This window comes from Notamacropus eugenii, chromosome 1, assembly GCF_028372415.1.
Source record: "Notamacropus eugenii isolate mMacEug1 chromosome 1, mMacEug1.pri_v2, whole genome shotgun sequence".
In the NCBI taxonomy this organism is placed as follows: Eukaryota; Metazoa; Chordata; class Mammalia; order Diprotodontia; family Macropodidae; genus Notamacropus; species Notamacropus eugenii.
The window spans coordinates 116,350,754-116,377,583 of NC_092872.1; the positions used below are offsets into that span (position 1 = coordinate 116,350,754).

The following is a 26,830-nucleotide window of genomic DNA, read 5'->3' on the forward strand; positions in this document are numbered from 1 at the left end:
GAACGTTTAACAGGGAGAAAGAAACTTTCACCTAGAACTGATTTTTTTTCAAATTTTTTTTTTTCTAAATGTATTTATTGGTTTCTTGAAGATGCAGTCATGCAACAAACCTGTATAGGCTGATAAAACAAGTCCTGGGGTTTTGTACGCAATCAGAGAAAAAGACAAGTGTTTCCTCCAATTAATTGGTGAAGTCTGCATCAGTACTGATTAGTTTTCCCACTCAGTGGGAAATGAAGAAAACTGAAGGAGTACTGGTTACAAAGTACTAGAAAATGAAAATGAAGTGAGGCAGAAAATTTGGAGTGTTGTTACTTATAGAACTAAGATTCAGCAACAATTTAAAGCTGCCTTTTTTTCCAAGGGCTTATTTTCAAACAACCTCTTTAAAATAAATATTAGAAATTTTCTCTAAGGTTCCAAAGGTAAATCTGGAGTGGAGAAGGATTTGCCAGCTGAGTACAAGTTCTGGGTCAAGAAAACCTTCAAACAGAAGCCTTGTGATGACCTGTATGTCGCGGGACAGACTTACCTACTTTTGGGGAGGTTCATCACCAGGTTAAAAATCGAATAATGCCTTTATTTACAACCTAAGTGACACACAAAGACCACATACCACATTGTAGAAAGTTTGGGATGGATTTCAATAAACTGAGTATTTATATTGACAAAATAACCATGGACCAAGTACTGTAATCAGGTTATAAAACCAGTTAGCATACGCTGTAATGATGAAACACTAACTGCTTCATCAATCAACAAATGTTTACTGAGTGCCTATTATGATTCAGGCCCTGTACTAGATGCTGAGGTTGAGTAGACCAAGATGGAATAGACCCTGCCTTAAAAGAGCCTACATTCTATAAGACAAGTACATATATATTACCTAGCCTCATTATCATTCATCCTTGGTGCCTCACATATACTCAATTTCTATATCCTATCAATTGACAAATCTTGTCATTTCTTTCTCTACATACATCTTTCTCTCCCATACATCCTCTTCTCAATCTACTTAAAGATTCAGTCCTTCATTACTTCTGGCCTGGAATGTCACCATAGCTTTTTTTTTTTTTTTGACTCACCATTTCCTTTATTTGTACAAAAAAGTGAATAATCATACCCCAGTTGGGAAAAAAACAGTAGCTTAGGGTTTAAGCAAGTCCTTCTGTCCTGAAGCATCCATTTTGAAGGTTTAGGACTAGCAGCTTTAGCGTCAGCATCTTTGGGTTTGGACTCATCAGGTTTGGGGTCAGTAGGCTTAGCAGCCTTAGAATCACTGGGCTTTGTGACCTTGGCTGTCTTGGGATTGGACTTGGCAGCCTTGGGGTCAGTGGGCTTGGTGGCCTTGGGGTCAGTGGGCTTGGCGGCCTTGGGGTCAGTGTTTCTGGCAACCTTAGAGTCAGGCTTCATGATCCTGGGGCCTGCACGTTTAATGCCAACCCTAGAGCCTGGACGCTTTGTGGCCATCTTGCAGCCTGCATGCCCGGCACTGCCCTTAGGGATATTGGACCTGAGGAGTTTGGCCTTGAAGGCCTTGGTGCTCAGGGCCTTGATGGCCTCTGCTCAAGGGGGGTGGGAGGGGTGGATGTCTATACTTCTAACAATAAACAGAATACCTCTTGCATGCCATTTTCACACTCATGCAAATTTTCAGTGTAAATATGCTATTTGCTTGCTAATGTTTTTTCCCACCTCAAATTATACTTTCAATTCTCATTTGTTTTTCCTATTTTTCCCTTTAATTACCCATATCAGTGATTTTTCTTTCTTGTGCCTATCTTTCTTACTCCTCCCATGAGGCCCTGTAATTAGAGCTCTGCAATGCTTCCATACCAAACATGAAACCAGGAAAATCTTGGTTGGGTTCAGATGTTTTATAAAAATTTGAAACTTGGGACTGGCTTCATCAAAAGCTTTTTTGAGGTAGACAAATCTTTCAGCAAGTTTTGTGCAAATCTGGGTTGCATTCAAAGTTAGCCTGGGCCAATTATTTTTTTTTCGCTTGGTATATTTTAACACATAATGGTGTTGTGTGTGTTAGATAGTTTTGATCTAAAAATGGGTTATTTTTGGATGGATTTGGCTTTGAATTTGTTGGCTCTTTCCCCATGCAGTATCAAATTGCAATTCATGGGATGTTGAATTCTGTCCTCCCAGGAGCGATTTTGTCTAGTGACATTTTCTTTTCTTGGCAGAACATTTTTATACACAGGTCATTTTTTTCTAGTGCTCATTGAGTGCTTCATTCTAGTTTTCCCATTTTAGATCCTCCTCAGAGGATGAGAATTGATTAGTAATGTGGGTAGTGCTGAAGAAGATATGGATTCCAGTTCAAAATATGGTTATGAGATCCATCATAAAAACTGTCTTCAAATTAATTCCACAGTATTGGATGAGGTAACAGATTTAATTCCCCTATACTATCAGAAAGGTCTGTAATTTTCCAATGGGTTCCTGAGGACTCCAAAGAGTTAAAGGTTGGGGCAGAGTGAAGATGGTGGACTAGAAAGATACACTTACACAGGGTCCTCCCCATAGCCCATAAAATACCTGTAGAGAGGGACTCTCAACAAATTTTGGAGCAGCACAAGTTGAGAACAACAGAGTGGAGGAGATTTCCAGCCCACAGTGACCTGAAAGGCCCACGAAAATATCAGTTGCACTGGACACAGAGCCGAACATGGAGCTCAGCCCAGTCTTGACCAAACAACATGCAGCTCGATGAGACTTTGGGAGGAGGACACCTCGGGGGCAGAATCTCCAGTCCCCGTAGCAGGTCCTCAGATCCCTCGGCCCACAGGCACCAAAGGTCAGTGAAAGGGTTTTATCAGCAGGCCAGGAAGGGAAAATGCCTTCCCATAGCTTCAGCAGCAGGCAGCAGCCACGGCCCATACAGAAGCTCCATTGTTGGAGCATAAAAATCCCTGGGGGTATTGAAGAGCTGAGTCTTACCTCAGCCCTAGGTGGAGACTCTAGGCAGGCTGGTCTTTGTCTCAAACTGAATGGTGGCCATGCCCATCCAGCTTATCTGAAAATCAGCCCCCAGTGCTGACTTGGGAACTGGAGGCCAGGTGGCTGTGGAGAGGTATCTGCTAAGATTCTGGGCAAAAAAAATCCCTCTCTGCATCCAGACCAGTACATGCTTAATTGTGCCACCTTGGAGGAACTGAGATCTCACAGATTCCCAGAGTATAACCTACTCTTGACAAAGGACCCAAAAGTCAAGTAACTGGTTGGGAAAAAGCCCAAAAAAGGGGAAAAAAATAAGATCACAGAAGGTTACTTTCTTGGTGAACAGATATCTCCTTCCATCCTTTCAGATGAGGAAGAACAATACTTACCATGAGGGAAAGACGTAGAAGTCAAGGCTTCTGTATCCCAAACATCCAAAATAAATATTCAGTGGGCTCAGGCCATGGAAGAGTTGGAAAGGATTTTGAAAATCAAGTTAGAGAGGTGGAGGAAAAACTGGGAAGAGAAATGAGAGAGATGCAAGAAAAGAATGAAAAGCAGGTCAACACCTTGCTAAAGGAGACCCAAAAAAGTGCTGAAGAAAATAACACCTTGAAACATAAGCTAACTCAATTGGCAAAAGGGGTTCAAAAAGCTAATGAGGAAAAGAATATTTTAAAAAGCAGAAAAAGGAGGTCCAAAAGCTGACTGAAGAAAATAGTTCTTTCAAAATTAGAATGGAACAGATGGAGGCTAATGACTTTATGAAAAACCAAGAAATCACAAAACAAAACCAAAAGAATGAAAAAATGGAACATAATGTGAAATATCTCATTGGAAAAACAACTGACCTGGAAAATAGATGCAGGAGAAACAATTTAAAAATTATGGGCCTACCTGAAAGCCATGATCAAAAAAAGAGCCTAGACATCATCTTTCATGAAATTATCAAGGAAAACTGCCCTGAGGTTCTAGAAGCAGGGGGCAAAATAAATATTGAAAGAATCCACCAATCACCTCATGAAAGAGATCCAAAAAGAGAAACTCCTAGGAACACTGTGGTCAAATTCCAGAGTTCCCAGGTCAAGGAGAAAATATTGCAAGCAGCTAGAAAGAAACAATTCAAGTATTGTGGAAATACATTCAGGATAACACAAGATCTAGCAGCTTCTACATTAAGGGATAGATGGGCATGGAATATGATATTCCAGAAGTCAAAGGAACTAGGACTAAAACCAAGAATCACCTACCCAGCAAAACTGAGTATAATACTGCAGGGGAAAAAATGGTCTTTCAATGAAATAAGAGGACTTTCAAGCATTCTTGATGAAAAGACCAGAGCTGAAAAGAAAATTTGACTTTCAAACACAAGAATCAAGAGAAGCATGAAAAGGTGAACAGCAAAGAGAAGTCATAAGGGACTTACTAAAGTTGAACTGTTTACATTCCTACATGTAAAGACAATATTTGTAACTCTTGAAACCTTTTTCGGTATCTGGGTAGTTGGTGGGATTACACACACACACACACACACACACACACACAGAGAAAGAGAGAGAGAGAGAGAGAGCACAGGGTGAGTTGAATTGGATGGGATCATATCTGAAAAAAATGAAATTAAGGGGTGAGGGAGAAATATATTGGCAGGAAGAATGGGGCAAATTATCTCATAAAAGAGGTAAGTTAAAGACTTTTCAGTGGAGGGAAAAAAGGGGGAGGTGAGAGAAAAAACATGAAGCTTACTTTCATCACATTCAACTAAAGGAAGGAATAAAATGCATACTCATTTTGGTATGAAAACCTATCTTACAATACAGGAAAGTGGATGGAAAGGGGATAAGCAGGGTGGGGGGGATGACGGAAGGGAGGGCAATGGGAGGAGGGAGCAATTAGAACTCAACACTCTTGGGGAGGGACATGGTCAAAAGAGAGAATAGAAGAAATGGGGGACAGGATAGGATGGAGGGAACTATAGTTAGTCTTACACAATATGACTCTTATGGAAGTCATTTGCAAAACTACACAGATATGACCTATATTGAATTACTTACCTTCCCAGTGGAGGTGGGGGTGGGGAGGGAGGGAGGAAGGGAAGTTGGAACTCAAAGTTTTAGGAACAGCTCTTGAGTATTGTTCTTGCATACAACTAGGAAATAAGAAATACAGGAAATGGGGTGTAGAAATTTATCTTGTCCTACAGGACAAAAGAGAAGATGCGGATAAGGGAAGTGAGGGATGTTAGAAGAGAGGGTAGATTGGTGATAGGGGTAATTAGAATGCTCGGCGTTTTGGGGTGGGGGAGGGGAGAAATAGGGAGAAAATTTGGAACTCAAAATTTTGTGGAAATGAATGTTGAAAATTTAAATAAATAAATTTAAAAATAAAATAGACTAACCCCAATGGCAAAGGAGGTTCAAAACGCTAATGAGGAGGAGAATGTTTTAAAAAACAGATTTGACCAAAAGGAAATGGAGGTCCAAAAGCTCACTAAAGAAAATAATTCCTTCAAAATTAGAATGTAGCAAATGGGAGCTAATGACTTTATAAGAACCAAGAAATTTTAAAACAGAACCAAAATAATTTGAAATATCTCATTGGAAAAAACCATGACCTGGAAAACAGATCCAGGAGAGATCATTTAAAAATTATTGGACTACCTGAAAGCCATTAGCAAAATCTGACTAGACATCATCTTTCAAGAAATTATCAAGAAAAACTGCCCTGATGTTCTTAAACCAGCAGGTAAAATAGAAATGGAAAGAATTCACTGATAACCTCCTGAAAGAGATCCCAAAAGGAAAACTCCTAGGAATATTGTAGCCAAATTTCAGAGCTCCCAGATAAGGAGAAAATATTGCAAACAGCCAAAAAGAAACAATTCAACTACGGTGAAAATGCAATCAGAATAACATCAGATCTAGTAGCTTCTACGTTAAGGGATTGAAAGGCTTAAAATATGATATTCTGGAGGTCAGAGGAACTAGAATTAAAACCAAGGTTCACCTGCTCAACAAAACTGAATATAATACTTCATGAAAATAAATGAATATTCAACTAAATACAGGATGTTCAAGCATTCTTGATGAAAAGACCAGAGTTGAATAGAAAATCTGACTTTCAAACATAAGAATCAGGAGAAGTACGAAAAGGTAAACAAGAAAGAGAAATTATAAGGGCCTTACTAAAGTTGAACTGTTTTCATTTTTACATGGAAAGATGATATTTGTAAGTCATGAGACCTTTCTCAGTATTCAAGTAGTTGGAGATGATAGATAGCCAGTCAGACAGATAGACAGACAGATGGAAAGATAGATAGAGTGATAGATAGAGTGACAGATAGAGTGATAGAGTACACCGGGTGAGTTGAATATGAAGGGGTGAGAAAGGAATATATTGGAAGAAGGAGAAAGGGATAAATAGAATGGGGTAAATTATCTCACATAAAAGAGGCAAGAAAAAGGTTTCATAATGGATGGGAAGATTGGGGAGATAACAAGGAAGGAGTGAACCTTATTCTCATTGGATTTTGTCTAAGAGGGAATAACATACACACTCAGTTGGGTATCTTATCCTACAGGAAAGGGCGGTGGGGCTTAAAGGGATGGGAGTGGGGAATGACAGAAGGGAGGTCAGATTGGGGGAAGGCATAGTCTGAAGCAAACACTTTTGAAAAAGGACGGGTCAAAGGAGAAAATAAAGTAAGTGGGGGACTGGATAGTATAAAGGGAAATATAGTTAGTCTTTCCCTACATAAACACTACAACATGACTATAATGGGAGTGTTTTGCATAACCACATGTATTAGCTATATTGAATTGCTTACCTTCTCAATGAGGGTAGGTGGGGAGGGAAGAAAGGAGAGAATTTGGAACTCAAAGTTTTAAAAACAAATGTTAAAAAAAATTGTTATTACACGCAACTGGGAAATAAGATATACAGACAATGAGGTATAGAAATTTATCTTGCCCTACAAGAAAGTAAGGGGGATGGGGAAAAGGTGGGGGAGAAAATTTGAAACTCAAAATCTTGTGGAAATGAATTCTGAAAATTAAAAATTAATTAATTTTTACAAAAGGAAAAGAAAAATAATGCACACACACACACACACACACACACACACACAAAACACTCTGTCCACTATCATGATTTGGATCTGACCTCTCTTTTCAAATTGATCGCATTTTACTCCTCATATACTTTATATTCCATCCAAAGTGTCCTGCTTGCTACTCAACATTCATAGCATTTGATCTCCTATTCCAATGACCAGTAAGTGCTCCCTGCAATGTTCAACTCAAGAACAAATTCTTCCATAAGAGTTTTCCTGACTCCCCAGTTGTTACTGTCCTCCATTTCTTAAATTGCTTTTTATGTATTTTGTATTTATGTATTCATAATTTTACTTATTTGCAATTTATAACATTATAATTCATCATAATGTATTTATTTATACATTCGTTTTTCCCCTCTCTGCCCAGTAAAATGTCAGTGCCTTTAGGGTAGGGTTTTTGTCTTTGTACCCACAGAAACTGACACCAAGTACAGTGCCTTAAATTTCTTGTTAAATGCTTGTTGATTCATTCAATGAATAAAGTTTTCTTCTTCCAAACTTGCCATTCTCCATACACCACATTTTCAGCTGACCAGACCAGAAATGATTCAGTGTCTCATCTTTTATGTATCTGTGTAAGTACATAATGACCCCAAAGTCTTAGTGTGGTTTTGAGCTTTGATAGTTTGAAAGGTCTTAGTGACCTCCACATATGTATTCATCATATAGTTCCCCCTGTATGTCCCTACATATACATTCCCTAGTTATATATGTTCTTTATTTTTGCACTTGACTTTGTTTTGAGTGAGAGAGGGCTGTGCAGGTCACCAGCCTCACTTCTCCTCCAGAGCCATCCGAATCCAATGACCAGATAATTATCAGGATATTACTGCCAGCTAGGTGGTGCAGTGGATAGAGCACCAGTGCAGGAGTCAGGAGGACCTGAGTTCAAATCTTACCTGAGACACTTGATACTCACTAGCTGTGTGACCTTAGGCAAGTCACTTAACTCCAATTGTCTCATCCTGGGTTATCTGCAGTCATCCTGAGGAATATCAGCTCTTTGGATTCAAATGGCTCTGGAGGAGAAATGAGACTGGTAATCTGCACAGCCCTCCCTCACTCAAAACAAAGTAAAGTGCCAGTCATGTCATTATTTCTCTGATGGCATGGTCTTCTTCAGCAACTAAGGATGAACACACGTTTTTTATATTTTTGCCTACCACATATATTCTCTGATCATTTGTGGGTTTTGCATTTGTGCCCTTCCTCTCTAATTGTAAGTGTAACTAATCTGTGTGTGTACATATATATGTGAACTCAGATATTATTGTCCCTTTATTTGTTTTGCTATTTGATTAAAATTCTTTTATTTTAAGCTTAATGTGTCACATGGCTAGCTATTAAAGTATACAATGGGGGTTTAGCTAATGTTTTAAGGCCACCATAACCTAGAATACATCAAATGTGGGTTGGATGTGTGGGAGTCCATGTGTGTTTTGAGGGGTAGATAAAGCATTACATATTTTAAAACCAGTCTATCTAAGTCTGAGAATTTCCTGTGCTTCCAGGGAGATATATTTGGGGAATCTTTTTTTTTTTCCTATGAGTTTGCACTTGTCCTATACCTTCTTTACTTTTCATATCTGACTTCCTTTCTTTTGTGCGTCCTTGACCCAAGTATATCAAGATAAAGCAATTTAAACGTCAGTTTATTGACTAGATAACTAATGCTGCTTAATAATTAAAGGAAACCTTCAGTTTAATCTTCTTGATCAAGCATCAAAATAGAACTAAATGAACATTAGGAGAAAAATAAAGCCAAAAGCTACAGGCCTAATGAGAGGCAGAGAAGTCAAAGATTAAGGGATACACGATTTACAAAGATGCATTTCAATATCAACCAGACATTCCTTTTAAATTTCAAGCCATCACTGGTCATTGTCCTTATTTCCTTCCTTCTGCCCTCACATAGTCACTATGAAAGTCTGAAGCAAGTCAAAAATTATTTTATTTACTTTTATCCTTGAAGTTGTTAGTTTGGTTCCTGAGTGGTCCTCTTCAATGTCTATTTTCTTTTCTATACTAATTTATTCCTGTAATTTTAAGGACTGGTATTGGAACATGACATCATCTTCTACTGGAGAGTGAGAGTATAGAATTAAATAAGATAGACTAGATCACATTAACTAGAACTAAAGTTAGTCTGAACTGGCAAAAAATGAATAACAGGATTCTGGCATGTGTGTATCTGTGTGTGTGTGTGCATGTATGCATATGTGTGTATATGTGTGTGTGTGTGTGTGTGTTTTGTTTTGCTTTACAAATATGGTCATAGTGTTGAGGTTTGGGGTGCTGTACCCAAAAATACCAACATACTGGGTCCTGCTTGAATGAATTCAACACAAACCTTCTTAAAGCCACAGCAAAACAAAGTTTATTAAAGATTCGCTATATTGGGTTGACTTTTATGGAGCCTAAGCATTTGTAACTTGTATTCACAAGCGGGTCAGATAGAATCTCAGTTAGACAGTCTGAGCTGGATTGAATCTGAGTGCCTTCATGGAGGAGAGATGGAACTTAAGACAGAAAAAGACTGAGGGAAGAATCCAGGAGTCGCCAAGTAGTCTGGGGTCCTAGGGATGGTCTAGATAGATAAAACCCAGGGAGAATCCTTATGGGAGTGGCTGATGATAGGATCAAAGGGAAGAATATCAGAAGAATGCTAAATAGAAGATGGGGAGTATCTGGCCTGGGAGAAATGGAAAGGGAATCAAAGGAATACCCTTCCTTCAAGGCCAGACTTTCCAGGGGCCCTTCAGACAAATGGGACAAAAACTCTCCAGATCCAAGGGAAAAAGGTATTTACTTGGGCTTGTGCCTCATCAATATTATGTTCAAATATATAGTAACTGTATGTGAATAAATGTAGTCTTAAGTTATTGAAATGTATCAAACATATTGTAAGGTACTATTTGTTCATAGGTAGCAGTTTTGTGCTGAAAGGGAAAGAAAAAATATTTTTCATAAAGAAAAAGAATTAAATCAACTAATAAAGAAGGCTAGTTATCACTTTTTATGTGAGCAGTTTTATGTGTAAAGGAGTAAAAAAGAATATTGGTTTAATATTTTAAAAACTGCTAAAACTATGTGAAGAAACAGCTTTCAGTCAAGATTTGAGCATCTCGAGACAGAATATGGCACAAATCTAAAGATTGAAATCATCTTGTAAAAGATGTGGGATGATTTTTCACTTGTGTTTAATCAACTTGATGGTTTAAAGAATCAAGAAAAAGACTTTATTAAAAAGTAACAATAAAATTGCAATCAAATCAGGAAGTTACCCCATCTCTGACAAGTACTGACCATGGGTAAGATGTTTATTAAGGCTCAGTTTCCTCATCAAGGTAGTAAGGAGTACAGTTTAGAGAACACTTACTCTAAAATCAATAAGTGTTTGTCCTGTACCTGACTGTGCTAAGCACTGAGGATACAAAGAAAGGGAGAAAAAATAGTCCCTTTCCTTGTCTTAGAGTCTATGGAGGTTATGATATATGAACAGCTGTATAATGAACAAGACCTTTACCAGCATAAATTGTGGTAGTCTCAGAGGAAAGACAGAAAGATTAAGGAGGATTGAGATAGATTTCTTACAAATGGTAGGACTTTAGCAGAGACTCACAGGAAGATAAAGAATCTAGAGGGGAGAGAATTTAGGGTATGAGGGACAGCCAGGAAAATGCTCAGTTGGGAGATAAAATATTCTGAGAGAGGAACAGCTTTGTCTCAAATCTTACCTAACCCTTAGCCATTAAATGGGTGTTGCCCCAGACAAAGCGAGACCTGGAAAAGACCTAATTTCAAAAGGCCAAGGTAATCCACTGCATCCTGGGCCATCACCTTTAGTCTAGCCACTGGACATCTATGACTCAGCAGGAGAGAGTCTAACAACTTTGCAGTTCTGCCTCTCCTAAATCCAATTTACAGGCAAGTCCAGATATCACCCTCAGGACATCATTGGTCATTTTATAGAATGAAGGACAAATTACAAAACGGAGGCCAGTGTTATTGGATTGAGGAGTATATGTAGTAAAACAAGGTTTAAGAAGACTACAAAGGTAAAATAGGCCCAGGTAGTGAAAGGTTTTAAAAGTCAAACAGATAATTTCATATTTTATCCTGGAGGGAGCTGCTGAAATTTACTGAATTGGGAGGGGGAGGGAGGTGACATGGTTAAGTATATACTTTAGGAAGCTCAATTCACTGCTGAGTAAACAATGGACTGAAGTGGGGAGAGACTTGAAGGTGGAGTACTTGGATTCAAATTCCACCCAGGATACTTATTCCCTTAAGCAAGTTGCTAAACCTCCATAGTCTTCAACTTTCTCATCTGTCAAATGAAGGAATTAGATTTCTGAGGTCCCTGGTAGCTCTAGACCTAAGATCCTTTGATCTGTTAAATTAGGATAATAATATTAGTACCTTCCTCATAGCATTTTGGTTGATGTTGTTTTGTAAGACTCAAATGTATATCACCTCTTAACCTTTCAGGTGCAAAATAAGTATGAGTTGATAATTGTTAAGGAAGCAAATTTGATAAGTACAAAATCTAATCCTGAAATTTATTGAAACATTACAAACATTAAAATATACCCTGTCAACCTTTTCTGTCAAAGGCAAGAAATTGCTACCACTCCAAGCTAGTGTCTCAGTTTTGCTCCCCTAATTTGGTTTAGCCTAGAAAAATATTCGTGTTATTTTGTAAGTTATTTTATGTGGCAGAAAGTATAAGTATAACAATGAAAACTTGAAGCTTTTGGAGATGATCCAGAAGATAGAGAAAATGTGGGTTTAGGAAGTCAGTTATTTTAGGGAGCCTTCTCTTCTATTCCAAGAAATTCCCCAGGACACTTCTTTCTGGACAAGAAATAAAAAGTGTTTTCTTCTAATAAGATTCTATTGCCTGTCAAAGGCATGAACATACAGAAATCAGATGAGCACTGACCTTCAAACAAGCCCCCTGTCTCCCTTCATCCTGTCCAGAAAATGACACAACAAACCTGAGACTGTTCAAACCTTCGAAAAGATTACCAGCCATGCCCTCTGGGTACTAATCAATAAACTCTCAGTTAAAGCCAGATATATCTATGATGGAAAAAAATGTCAATGTTAATCCAAGTCACTTGGAGTTTAGGAGTGGAATCCAGACAAATTTAATATGAGCAGGTCATGAGGATGTTCTGTGTGCATTTCTCACAAACAATAATGAACATATAATCTTAGAAGAGTATACAAGTGATCTATGGAGAATGGAATTTCTTCACTCTCTCTTAAAATAACACCTTCCTTGTATTTGTAGGTATAAGTCAAATTAACTGACCTCAGGAACACAGTGGTAAAGTTTCGGCTTAGTAAGAATGAAGTCTAGGGGCTCTTTGTTTCATTTTCCACCACAAACAATATTTAGTTCACTTAGAGAGGGAGGTATCACAGTCTAAACTGTTCCTAAACTGATGCTTACATACCTAATTAAAGTCATCTGGATTTTAGTATTTGTACTCTACTCTAATAGGGTACTTGAACTTTTAACTATATTATTTTTGTATTGCAACTCTGACAGAATCTTAGCTAATCATGAGAATAAATGTCCTAATTCAGAGGAATTAGCAGTAATTACATTTTTATTTAGAAGTAGGAGGCTGAATGTTTATGGGGTGTTCAAGAAGGACTAACACCTCTGCTATGAGGGCTTACTGAGTCCTTTTCAGTCACTGCTCACCCATCTTTGGTGTCTACCTGTCACCCAACACTCAGCTGTGGCTCAAAGAAGCTGTAGCATGCAGCAGCCACATCCCAGCAAACTGTCATGGCAGAGGGGCTAAATCAGATTGAAGGTAATTGACAGGCTTCACACAAATTGGTGAATTAGGGGGATGACTACCCCAAGTATGTGAAGACTTCTCCTGGTGGAATGGGTGGATGAGAACAATTTGTTCCAACAGCCACAAAGAGAACTGAAGCAAGTGTTACGGAGCACTTAGAGCTTGGTAAAACATCAAAGAAGCCAAAGTCATCCTCACCTGTAGCCAGTCCTCCTAACTTTTGCTGTGCCACTAGACTTTAAAGACTGTAAGAGAAAGTGAGACTAATGATTTTGTGCAACTCTGCCTCACTTTAACTCAATTCACACATCAGTCAAAACATTACTCATTCATATCATTGGTTTTCTTTGAAAAGGAAGGTTAAACAACAACAAGAATATAGAACAACTGAATGAACAATAGTATATGGATGGAATGGAATACTTTTGTGTAGCAAGAAATGAAGAGGCCATTTCATAGAAACCTGGAAAGATTTGTATAAACTAATGCAGAGTAAAGCAAACAGATCCAGAAAAACTATTTGTACTATAATATCGATATTGTAAAGACAAATGTTTCTGAAAGAACTCTGGTTAACTCTTGTATTGTATCAGGGAGTAGGGAGACAGAGAAAGGGAGAGAGAGAGAGACAGAGACAGAGACAGAGAGAGAGACAGAGATAGAGAGACAAAGACAGAGAGACAGAGACAAAGAATCATCCACAGAAGTAGATACACACACCTACAGGAGCAGCTATGGAAGCAACAGCGGCAACAACAAAGGCTGCTGCAGTCTGGATAAGATGGGAAAAGTCACACACAGAGAAACTACTGGAAAGAAGAAAGCACACTTGGCATTAATCAGGGTGAAATCAGTGGGCATGAGATGTAGAACAGCTCATGATTAGCTCTTCTGCAAAGATCCCAACAAAGCTTGGATAGTAGCCTCTCAAACGGTTAGGATTTCAGGGTTCTTTATTGCTCAGCATTCCCTTTTCTGGATGGGAATAAAATTATCTCCTCCATGCCTGGTTTGTCATTATTCCCTGGGTATCTTTTTTCAATTCTCCACCCTGCTCAAGAGGACTCTTTAGATGAGAGCCAAAAATGGAATCAGAAATGAGGGGAGAACTAAAGCAATGGAATCCTGGTTCTCTACTGAGGAGCCAAGGAAGAACATAGCAATTGAAGCCAAGGCATACTGCATGGTCAAGTAAAAGAAAATGTGCCTGCCTCTGAAGCCTCAGCTTAGCAGTGCCTAGCTAGTCACTGGGGATGGGGGACAGTGGGGGAGGGTGATACAGCTTGGTGGCTCAGTGGATAGAGCACTGGGTCTGGATTTAGAAAGATCCAAATACTAACATGGCCTGAGACTCTTGCTAGCTATGTGACCCTGGGCAAGTCACTAATCCTTTGCTTTAATCCACTGGAGAAAGAGATGGCAAACCATAATAGTACCATTGCCAAGGAAATCCCATGGACAGTGTGGCCAGAGTGAGAAACCTTTGTCCCTCTTTGCCCATCCGGCCACAAGTCTGGACCCCCACAATTTCTACCCATGTATGCTCAGGTGTGGCTCTGTCCCTGGCTCCCAGATCTCCCATCATCTCTTGTCTGCTTCTATGTCCAGACTCCACCTGTCTGCTCCTCTTTTCTTCCTTTGCAACACACACACACACACACACACACACACACACACATACACACACACACACACTCAGGCACACATACATACACACACATACACACACACACACACACACATACACACATACATACACTCACCATCCTGTGTGTCCTTTCTCTTGCTCTCACTTCTCTGTTCCTATCCCCCATGTCTTCTTGAAACCTGGGTTGGCCCCTACCTGTGACCCCTTCCCTGCCTCCCTTCCTCCTTTCCCTAATCCATGGACAGATTTGCATTATGTAAATATCATTATATAGAGGTCTGCAAAATACTCCACTTCCATAAAGTGAGAACTGTCTGTATAAAACAGACACAAAGTAGCTGGCATATAAAGAAGGAAGACCACTAAGAGCTGAAAGAAACAGGAATGAACTCATACAGAAAATGGAGCTGGAGTCACATTTTAAAGGAAATTAGGGATTCCAGAAGAATGGAGTATGGAGAGAACTCATTGCAAACATGAAGCACAGCCAGTGCAAAGGCACAGAGTCAGGAGAGGGAAGATTTGTATGAGGAACATTGTGAAAGTACTCTGGTCAAATGACTCTGAAGGAGTAGCTGGGTGGGAGGAGCAGTCCTTCGGTCTTTCCTGGGTGAATTTCAGCCCAATCTCATTTCCCTTATCTCAAAGTATCTCAGCAATCTCTGACAGGAAGAGAGACCTGGGGCTGACCCAGGCTTCCTGAAGTGCAGTAGGATAAGAGTACCAGAGCGCTTGCACATGCAGGCCTATTCCTGTCCTCCCCTGTCTTCTCACTGCTAGCAGTAAAAGAATTAGCTCCTTAGGGCCAGGCTTTCTTCTCATCCCTCAGCTGGCACCAAACTGAAAGTCCTAATAGGCACAGGCCTATCCTAAAAGAGACAGCCAGAAATTCCTCCCCAATTCTGCTAGCAAGAGCTTCCTTACAAATACAACTCCCACCAAATTGACAAGGATTTATTAAGTGCTACTATGTACCATTCATGTACCAAATGTTGGATACAAAAACAAAAACATAAAAGAACCCAGCCTTTAATGAACATATTCAAATGAGAGACATTATCCAAACAACTATGAACAAACATATTATAAATAAGATATACTGAAGATAATGTTTTTAAAATTATATTTTGTTTTTGTCCAATTGCATGTAATAATTTTTAACTTAATTTTTTTTTTTAAATGGAGTTTCAAATTCTCTCCCTGTCCTCCCCTCTCCTTCAGAAGGCAAGCAATCTGAAATGATTATACATGTGCAGGCATGCGAAACATTTCTGTATTAGCCATGATGTGAAAGAAAACAGAGAAAAGAAGGAGAAAGAAAACAAGAAAATAAAGGCGTTTTTGTTTTGTTTTTTTAAAACATACTTCAATTTGCATCCGGACTCTATCAGTTCTTTCTCTGGAGATGAATAGCATTTTTCATCACAAGCCCTTTGGAATTGTCTCACATCATTGTCTTGATCACGGTAGCTAAATGTTTCAAAGCTGATCATCAGACAATATTGCTGTTACCATGTACAATGTAATTATAGATAAGGGGAAGGCACATCTCCCACAGAAGGGAAAATTTTAGCTGGACCCGCAGGAGGAATGAGAAACCAGAAGACAGATGTGAAGACACTGTCCTGTCAAATGCCTAACCATGATTCCACAGCTTTATTGGACCACTGAGTTCCATCTCTACCTGGAATGAGTATAAGTGTTCTCAGTGTTCTCTAAATCACCCACCCTGCAGCAAAGTCTCAGTTTTTCTGCCATAGGTCTAACTGTTCAAAGTAAAGTACTTAATAAATGCTTGCTGAATTGAATTGGTAGGACCAGTCTACTAGCCTGTAACCCATATCACAAACCCCATAGTTCCTATGAAATAAACAGGAAAACTTGCATAATTTTACTTCTGTGGAGCTATGGTGAAGTTACTGATGCTCCTAACTCATTATTTCTGATTGTTACTGTTCACTCATTTCTTTTGTGTCTGACTCTTCATGACCCCATTTGGGATTTTCTGGCAAAGATACTGGAACGGTTTGCCATTTCCTTCTCCAACTCATTTTACAGATGAGGAAACTGAGGCAAACAGGGTAAAGTGATTTGTCCAGGATTATAGAGCTAATAAGTGCTTGAGACCAGATTTGAACTCAGGAAGATGAGTCTAACTCTAGGCTGAAATTCTATCGACTGCACCACGTGGGTTGTACCATGGGGGATTGGGGAGGAGAGCAGTCTTCCGCACTTCTGAAACTTCAATATGTGATGATTAAGCTACAAGTCCTTATATGCCTTATGTCTATCAGCAAATCTCATTTCCCTTGCATTCCCCCAGAATATGGCCAGGCAGGAGTCAGGATTCCTTCACAGACCCAAAATGCATTAGAAACCATACAGGCTGTAAGGAAAATAAGGATGATTTGGTGATGATATGATGACTTGGTCACTCTTCCAAGGTCCTCTCAACTACCAATCTGTTCAACTTGGGAAACAGAGGCATTGCTAGCCATATTTGTTGCAACATCTTTTCCTTTTGCCACTGAATTTTTACTATCTCTAAAGCTTTGAACTTGGAGAAAATAAAACTTCTTGCTGTCAACAATAGCATAGCATTTCACTTTATTTGACTCAATGCATAATATAATTGAATGAAATAATAATAAAATGGTATCATCTGTATAAATTATGTTCCCATCCCACTGTGCACTTTGAATTATTTTTTCCAATCGCATCAAAGTTTTGTACTGAACCAGTCACACTTCTTGCTTCATCCCCAGTGGGATACTACAGCAACAAATTGGAAATGGGGGTCTGGGAGATTCCATCAGTTCTTCCTCCACAGGAAGCAAGTAGGAACACTGAATCATAAGGAATATTAACCTAATGCCTAGTCATAAACCTGGGAAGGATCCTGACTCTCCCACTACCAAGGAAGTAGAGAAGCAGCTAGACATATCACTCCAAGATGAATTCTGTTGGGGAGGAGGCATAGAATTAAGTAGAAATCTTCTATCACTGCCACCATTACTATGTAGTCTTCAAGCTTCTCATGTTTGGGGAAAAGGTGCATCAGGTTTGATAATACAACTTCCGTTTATGAACAATAGCATACCTTTGTAAGATGTCTGGTCAAAATTTGAGGCATGACTTTTGACCACTGGAGAGATGGTATTTTTTCCCCTTTGTGCAAAATTAAGTGGCTTCCTTAGTACTGTGCTGAACTCAATGAGCTAACTCACCCTTTTCTTCACAAGATGAAATCATTAAAAAATAATGGTAACAATAGCTAACACCTTGTGTTATACTTTAAGGTTTGTAAAGCACTTTATAAACCTTGCTTCATTTTTGTCTTTGATATAACCCTGTGAGGCAGATACTGTGCTTCATTGATCCCATTTTATAGACAAGATAATTGAGGTACAGAAAGCTTATAATCAGCAAGCTAGCAAGTATTAGGAGTAAGTTTTATGACTGCTTTTCTGCTTTCAAGTTTAGCTACATACACACACACATATTTTGCTTGCTTGCTTGCTGAATGAGTGAATGATTAATTTTATCAATCAATCACAATAAGAGTTGCCATATTGCAATGGAGGTGCCTAGCCCAATGTTTCACCTGTAGTAGGTACTTACTAGATGCTCATTGAATTAGATTGCAGATTATTTTGGAGCAGTTTCTAATGTGCGGTGGCAATTGGATTTGCTGACTTTGGTGGTTGTGGGCCAGAGAAAGAAAATAAATGAGAAATTTCAGTCATAAATACTGAGATTATATGTCTTCAAGTCAAATCTCCCAAAGCAACTTTTTTGCTAGAGCCTAGGCATGAAATATTTAGAATTCCCAGAACTCTACAAGGGAAGCTTTTATCCCTCTAAAAAAAGTGTTCATAGCCAGGAACTTCCTGCTGGCAATGCACGCTGGACTGATCTGTTTGTTCAATGCCAGAGTTTACTCTTTCACTGACTGACACATACCAACCCATCCCTGAAGGTTTCTTTATTTTCATGACTGACACCTCCCAGAAAAATGGGATCATAATAGTATCTGATTTTGGCATCAGAGACTGTTGGAATGGTTTTGCTTTTGAGTGTCTGAGAGTGCCCTCTCTACAAACATTAAAGGCATCATACTATGAATGTTAAGACAAAACAGAAGAGATGAAGGAAATAAAAACCAATAAATTTGTAGTGCTGATGTACTTTCCATGCAGTCTTTCCATATTGTCTTTCAGCTTGCTCAACAACAAAGCTTTTTTATAGCTTGTCAGAGCATATTTCTTCAAATACACATACATGCACATACCACATATACCCCTTGATGTCTTCACCCTGACTCTGTCTCCTTCTGAGTGTTAAAACCTGCCAAGGCCCAAGCGATGCTGTTGTAATGGTAATTTAAATGGGAAGATCTTTCCCATTCGTTAATAGACCCGTGTGACCTAATTAAATTACATGGAAGCCTAAGTCACATGTGGTGGAAGGAGCTTGCTGAATGGATAGAACAGGAAGGGTAGAGCAGAAATGAGAGGAAATGAGTGAAAACAGTTAGAATGGAGGGAGAGAGAGAACACAGGCAGGTAGACAACTATGCTCTTGAATGTTTTTTTGTGGGAAGGCCCCAGCAGGGGGTTGTAGGGGAGGCTTGGGAATGGCTTTGTCCTCTGCAGTGCTAATGTGTATTGACTTCTTGTCAACTATGATGGATTTGACTTTCTGGTTTGGGGATTTGGCTTTCTGGTGTGTGAATAAATGTTTTTCTTCTGCCTTCTCTATGGAGAGTATATTATACTTAGCTATTGAGAACCACACCAACATATTCTTAATCACCACCAGAGTTGTGAATGTTGCCTTGATGATACAACTGGTTAAAAAATCATTTGCAATGTAGCCCTAGTCTCAAAGTCCATCAGTATGGGATTCTCTCTCCTCATTGGTGGGAACCTAGATCCTAGCCTGCATGAGCTTCAGGCAGAATTGGCTAGAGTAGGAAAGAGGAGAGTTCAACATTTTTTGTAGAAAAAGGTCTCTTCAGGCTCTTCAGGTTCTGCAGTCACTTCAGACACTTCTTGCTTCAACTTCAAAGAATAAGATGGAAGATACTCACCTCATTTCAAGTTCCTAAAGGAAAGTACTCTGGGAAAAAGTCAACATGAGTATTGTGGGCTTCTTCCCAGAGTCTATTATTTTATTAGTGAGTTTTATTATTAGGTTAATTTTATTAAGTAGAATGTCAGCTTCTTCCTAGGGTCTTTTCCTTCAGCAATCTGAAGTTGGATTGGCATCTTCCTTCTCTTTTGAAGCTGGAAGCCAGGAGTATTAGAAGTGACTGAAGAACCTAAAGAACCTGAAGAGAATTGAATGACTTTATGAAAACTTAACAACTCTCCTTTCTCTCACTCTCACCAATTCCACCAGTCCCTTAACCCTTCACACAGTCACAGGACATAGGTCTCCACCAATAAGCAGAGAGTCTCATACCAATGGACTTTGGGACTGAGGTTACACTAATAAAATGATGGGCAACAAGTCAGGTTTTCTTCTTCTTAAGATACTGGTCTGAAAGGATATGAACAAGTTTGTAGTTAACCAAGATTACTACTTTAGATCAACAAACAATAACCCAAAGAGATTGAAAAAAATTGTGATGCTATTACTTACTGAGGCATCAAACTACAGTATCAACCTGAGCCACAACCTTATATAAGCATATTAAATCAGGATCAAATGTGATCTCAAGTCAGATATCCATCCCTTTCCTCACCTAGATGGTGGCTGGAGAAATCTCATAAAGTGGAGAGGTATTCCATTTTATGAGGATTCATAGGATTCTCCTCGGCAGGCAGATGATGGGAGATGAGTGCTCTTCACTGAAGGAGAGTATTCCTTCACATGAGCTGCTTTATGCAGCAGAATATATATAAATCAAAGAGTAGATGTTACTGGCATTGAATGTAGGAATTTGTATAATCAAGAATCTTAGAAGTACTCTTAGAGGTTGATCTGTTAACCATTCTACAATCATTGTAGGTCATTCCCATACCCCTCCTTCATTCCTGTTGTTCTTTCTCCCTAACTCATCCTTCAATGCATATATCAACTTCCTTCTTCTCCATGAAGCCTTCCTTTATTGCTGTAGTCCTCATCAACCTCCTTTTTCTCTAGGTTCCTAATAGTACTCGGATTACATAAGTGAGAGGTTTTCTTATTTGACACTTACCATGTTACCATGAGCAAGTCATTTAATTCCCCCAACTTTAGTGTCCTCTATAAAGTGTGGGGTTAGACAAGGTATTCTCTAAGGCAGAGTACAGCTCTAAATCCTATAATCCTTTAAAAGATGATAGAGGACATCTTGAACCTATTCCTTCCTAAAAGAACTTGGTCTTGACGGGAGCCATGTTTTATCGGTAATGAATCTTCCTTCATAACCTGGTTAGCTGTAACCAGATCTCTGTCCAAAGATAGACGGAAGATTAATTGATCGGTAATGGATCTTCCTTCATAACCTGGTTAGCTGTAACCAGATCTCTGTCCAAAGATAGACGGAAGATTAATTGATCTGTTTCCCTGGGAATCTTTATTTTCCTAGGAACACATAGACACAACATTCTTCCCTAGAGACAAAAATGAAGGGCATGCTCCAAAAGAAAATAGAGAAATTTGCACAAATGAATAATTGGGGGAGGGAGGGCAGGAAGGGGGGCATTCTGGGAAGATGGCAGACTAGTCACAAATCTCCAGGCCTTCTAGATTTCCACCACAAACAGACAAAAAGTTATCATGAAATGAACATGGAGCAGCAAAAAGAAAGGGGTAAAGCAGTTGTCTTCCTAAGACAACTTTAGAGGGCCTCAGAAAAGACAGAACCTTCAAGGGCTTAGGTGTGGCTTGAGTGAAGTAGAAGCACCCCCAATGGGACTCCACTGAATCAACAGAGCAGCTCTGTCAGGAATCTTAGGAGGCCTCTATAAACGTCACTTCACAAAGTTTTACCTCATAAACTTTCATCTAAACAACAGAAAACTGCTGATTGGGGAAGGACCTTCCCAAAGTTTCTAGAAGCCAGGCTGAGCAGTGCTGATCAGAGGTCATTCTGAGCTGTGGCTGCAGGCAAGGAGGGGCTTGCATAAACCAGGGGAATACAGCAAGAAAATGTTCAGGACAGAGTGGTCACGCACACTAACTGTGACTTAACGGAGGAAAGCAGTCCTTGAGGTTGAACCCCTGAACAAAACTCAGAAAATAACAGTAAGAAAGACTTTGGACAACGTTAATCACAACTCAGGATTAAAACTTAAATACATTAATAAACTACTAAAAATAAAATAAAACAAAATAAAAATGAGTCAGGCAAAGAAAAAAAACAACCATAGATAGCTGCTTTGGAGAAAAAAAAAAAACTGGGTTCATGTTTAGAGGGAAATAGTGAAATTTTAAAAAGCCACTCCTACCCTAAAGAGTAACATCAAGTGGTCACAAGCCCAGAAAGAGTTATTGGAAGAACTTTTAAAAGGAATTCAAAAAGAGATTGAGGAAAAATTAAGGGAAAAAAAGCAATCTAAGAAACTTGTGAAAAGACAGTTAACCAATTGGAAAAAGAGGTCCAAAATTTTAAGGAAAAAGGATAAGTACTTCAAAACTAGAATTGCATAAGAGAGATCAAATGATGTTATGACACTGAGAAATAATAAAACTAGAAAAAATTAAAGAGAATCTGAAAATCTCATTAGAAAAACAACTGATCTAGAGAACAGATCAAGGGGAGACAATATAAGAATTGCGAGACTGCCTGAAAGTTATGACAAAAAAAATAACAAAGATTCTGTATACAACACTACAAGAAATCATTAAGGAAAATTGTCCTAAAGTTCTACAAGAGGGTAAAGTAAAAAAAGAAAAAGAATCTACCTAAAAGAGATCTGAAGAGGAAAACAATGTCATAGCCAAGTTTAAAAACTCCCAGGTTAAGGAGAAAATATTGTGAGCAACAAGAAAAACAAAACAATTAAAATACTGTGGAATTGCCACGATTTCATAAGACATAGAAGCTTCTACTTTAAAAGACTGTAAGTCTTGGAACATTATATTTTAAAAAGCAAAAGAGATGGGGTTGCATCCAAGAATAATTTATCTAGCAGAGCTGAGTTTGTAGCCTAGTGAGGAGTTGAAAGTTCAAAGACAAATACAAGCAGATCTCTTCAGGGACCATGTGGAGAACCACTATCAGCCTCATCCATGTCTCAGTGCAGACTGCTCCATGGTTATCCAAGTGCCTGTTTAAAGTGTTGTCAGATGCATCTGAGACAGCATCACAATTTGAAAATGGCTCACAAAGTATGTAGATGACTCTGAAATGGCAAACTATTGTCCCAAGTGCAACGTCTATATTGAGAAGAATGGAGGCTGCAATCACATGCAACGTTCTAAGTATAAATGATTTCTCCTGGATGTGTCTAAGAGACTAGAAGACCCATAGCAGTGAGTACTACCAATATAGTTGATACAAAGAAAATCTGATACCATAAACCAGGGTCAGCAGGCACAGGTGAGGGAGGCCCTTAAGAAGGACTTGTTCTACTTTGAGAGGTCAGAAAATGACAATATGAGCTTACAGCTGGAGGCACAGACATATCAGCAAATTCATGAGAAGAGCCAGGAAAGAGTGCTGAACAATCTGGAAACATAGATTGAATGACAGTACCTGCAGAATGTGGCAAAGATCCTAGACAAGTGTTATTACACCCTGAAATACACACATTCATATGTATACTACATGGAGTCTGGACCTAGGAAGAAGTTGTTTGAGTATCAGCAGATCCAGCTGGAGGCAGAAAATGAGAATATTTCATGGAAGGTGGAGTGAGCAGATAGCTATGACAGAGGGGACTTAGAGAATCAGATGCACATAGCTGAGTAACAGAGGAGGACCCTGCTGAAGGATTTCCATGACACACAAGTCAGTACACAGATGGAAATGGGGTGAGAAGAGAAGGAGCATAGAGAAAACAAGGCATCCAGCAGCATCATTGCATGGAACAGGCACTGTCACTGGAGAGCACAGACAAAGAACAATGCCATTGTCACTTTCAATTTTCTTCACATCTTTCCACTTTTGTTTGTCCCAGGATAGAGACCTTATTGAACGGTATCTTTATGGCACTTCTTAAATTTCCCCTGGATTGTTGTTTGGAGAAGGGAAAGTTTATGCTGATGGAAAATACTATCCACATCCAGAGAAAAGAACTATGGAGTCTGAATACAGATGGAAGCATACTATTTTCTCTTTTTTTTTGTTTTTTTTTTCTTTCTCATGACTTTTCCCTTTTGTTTTGATTCTTCTTTCACAACATGACCAATGCAGAAATATGTTTAATATGATTATACTTATATAGTCTATATCAGATTGCATGCCATTTTGGGGAGGAGGGAGTGGAGGGAGAGGGAAAAATTTAGAACTCAAAGTCTCATAAAAGTGAATATGAAAAACTAAAAATAAATAATTTAATTTAAAAAAGTACTAGATCATTACAAGTTCTGTAATTTTCAAATGTTGTAAAATTATACAAAACAAACAAAAACCATAGCATAACACAGAATCTTTTGCTTTTTAATGAATGAAAAAATAAACATTTGATAAATTGAAGGATTTTCAGGTATTTGTAAAAAAAAAAAAAAGAACAGAACTCAATGGAAATTCTATATAAAAGATACAGAAGAAATAAGTAAAATTATTGAAGAATAATGACAAGACATTCATTAATGCCAAACTGTTCACTTCCTATATATATAAAAATGTTATCAGCATTCTTAAAACTGTTATCATTACTAAAGTAGTTTGAAAGAAAGGTTGGAAGTGAGTTGTGTATGATGGGGTGATTCTAATCAACAAAAACTGTATGGGAAAAGAAAAGGGAGAGTAATTATATCATAAAAATAGGTCATGAAAAAACACAGAGGAAGCATGTGGAGGTAGAGGGCTGGTAATGTTGGAACCTTACTCTCATCTGGGTTGAAGAAGAAACAACATGTACCTCTGGAAGGGTGTAGAAATCTTCTGAACATGCAGAAAGGTGAAAAACTGGGGGACATGGTTGGGGAGGACTGTTAGAGGGTATGTGGATTGGGATTTGGGGGTGGGGAGAGGAGGTAGGGGATTTTTGGAGGAGTGTGTGGTTTGAATTTGGGGGGAGGGAATGGAGGGGATTCTTGGAGAGGTGGGTGAAGTGGGGATGGGAGGGTGGGAAGAGAAGGTAAAATAATAGGGATAGGGTAAAAAGAGAGGTTGGGAAAGAAAATATTGAGCAAAAATAAGAGAAAGATTCAGGAATGGTAACTATAACATTGAATATGAATGGGATATTTATAGCAGCTTTCTTTGTGGAGGCAAGGATCCCCATCACTTGGGGAATGGCTGAACAAGCTGTGTATGGTTGTGATGGAATACTTACTGTGCAAAAGAAATGATGAGCTCAATGATCTTAGAAAGGCTGTAAAGACTTATTTAAATGATGAAGAATGAAGTGAACTGAACAAGGAGGACATTGTATACAGTAACAGCAATATTGCTTTACGAACATCTTTGAGTAAGTCATTTTGACTATTTAAAATACACAAATTAAAAATATAGAACATAAGAAGAAAGGCATTATCTGCATCCAGAGAAAAAACTGATAAATAGAAGTACATATATAATAATTTTACATATGTATGCCTATTTGTGTCTAATGGTAGCTTTCCAGGGTGGGGGGGGGAGAAAAAAAGAAATCTACATTATAACTTTGTTGTACGTTTGGAGGGAATAGCAAATTATGGAATTATTCGTTTTGTTCCATAGACAGAAAATAAAATAAATTAAAAAAAAAAAACGAACACTAGAGTCTGGTAGTATGGATGAGAAACTATTTCAACTATGTAGTATAGCACATTTAGTTCAATAATAAACTGCTGTGACAAAGCATAGAAAAGTGGCCAGAATAGATCACTAGCATAAGAGCTTGTCTGCCTCTGAGGCTTATTGCCATCAGTGGAATGTGTCAGCTGATGAATCATCCATCCAGGTTGTAAAGCTATAGAGGCTTTCTTTTTTTCTGGTTGATTTCAATGCATTTACTCTTTTATTGGATTTTCTAAATCTGTTTCTGCAAGGTATGATTATGTGAGGATTTTACCTTTTCTTGCCTTGTTATTTCACCAATCAAATGTCCTCACAACATCAAAAGGAACATGGAAGCCATGACTTCCTGAAAGAAATACAGAACTTGGCACAATTTAGGTTGATATGATTTGCTATTATATATATATATATATATATATATATATATATATATATATATATATATATATATGTGTGTGTGTATGTACATATATATATACACACACACATATGTACATATATTCCCTATAATAGGCTTATATCTTAGTCTCAAATTATATTATAAATAGTTTAAAAGAGCCAGGACCAGGTTTCTTATTCCATATCAACTATAGTTCTCAGCACAGTGTTGTTGTTCATAGCAGGATAACTCAAACTTTGATGATGATGTTAATAATAACAATAATATTCATAACTACCATGTACAGAGCGCTCTAAAGTTTGCAGAATGCTTTACACATATCCCCTCCCTTGATCCTCATGTTAGCATGGTAAAGTATTATTATCCCCATTATATACAAGAGCAAAAATACTGAACTGTTAAGTGACTTGCCCTGGGTCACATAGCTAGTGTCTTAGGTAGGATTTGAATTCAGATTTTCCTGACCCTAAGCCTAGGAAAGGATATGACAGAAAATTGGACCTCTTTGTGTGAGTGGGCAGTGAAATATTGGCAGAAACCTTTAGTGCAGTCAAATGTAAGCTAGTACAAAACCCTATGACATTTTCTGGGCCTGAGTTTTCACATCTGTAAAATAAGCATATTTAGCTATGATGATTGCTAAGTTTTCTTCCAGTTCTATATACTGTGATTCTGCAGTTGAACTTTTATATGTGTATGTATATTTGTACATACAAAGATACTGATATATATATATATATACACACACACACACACACACACACACACACAAATATATACCTATATACTTTAATGCCTATGTAATCCCATCACAGTGGGCATGTCTTCCAGTTATGCGGTTACCATCCCTCTATGCCTTCTTACTTTGTGCATTTCTTGTCCATGTCCTCCCATAAATCTTCCATAGAGAACCTATCCAATGTGCCAGAGGTCTTTTTCTTAATTGCTTAACATCTGGGTGAAGAATTTAAATTGTCTCATTTGTTACACCTTGCTCTCTCTACATGACTAG

The 26,830-nt window shown here is 38.5% G+C and overlaps 1 pseudogene; it reads left to right on the plus strand.

Annotated features, from left to right (window-relative positions):
* Window positions 1-1,482: 1,482 nt before the first annotated feature.
* On the plus strand, window positions 1,483-23,507 carry LOC140506486 (E3 ubiquitin-protein ligase ARIH2 pseudogene; annotated as a pseudogene).
* Window positions 23,508-26,830: the final 3,323 nt, after the last annotated feature.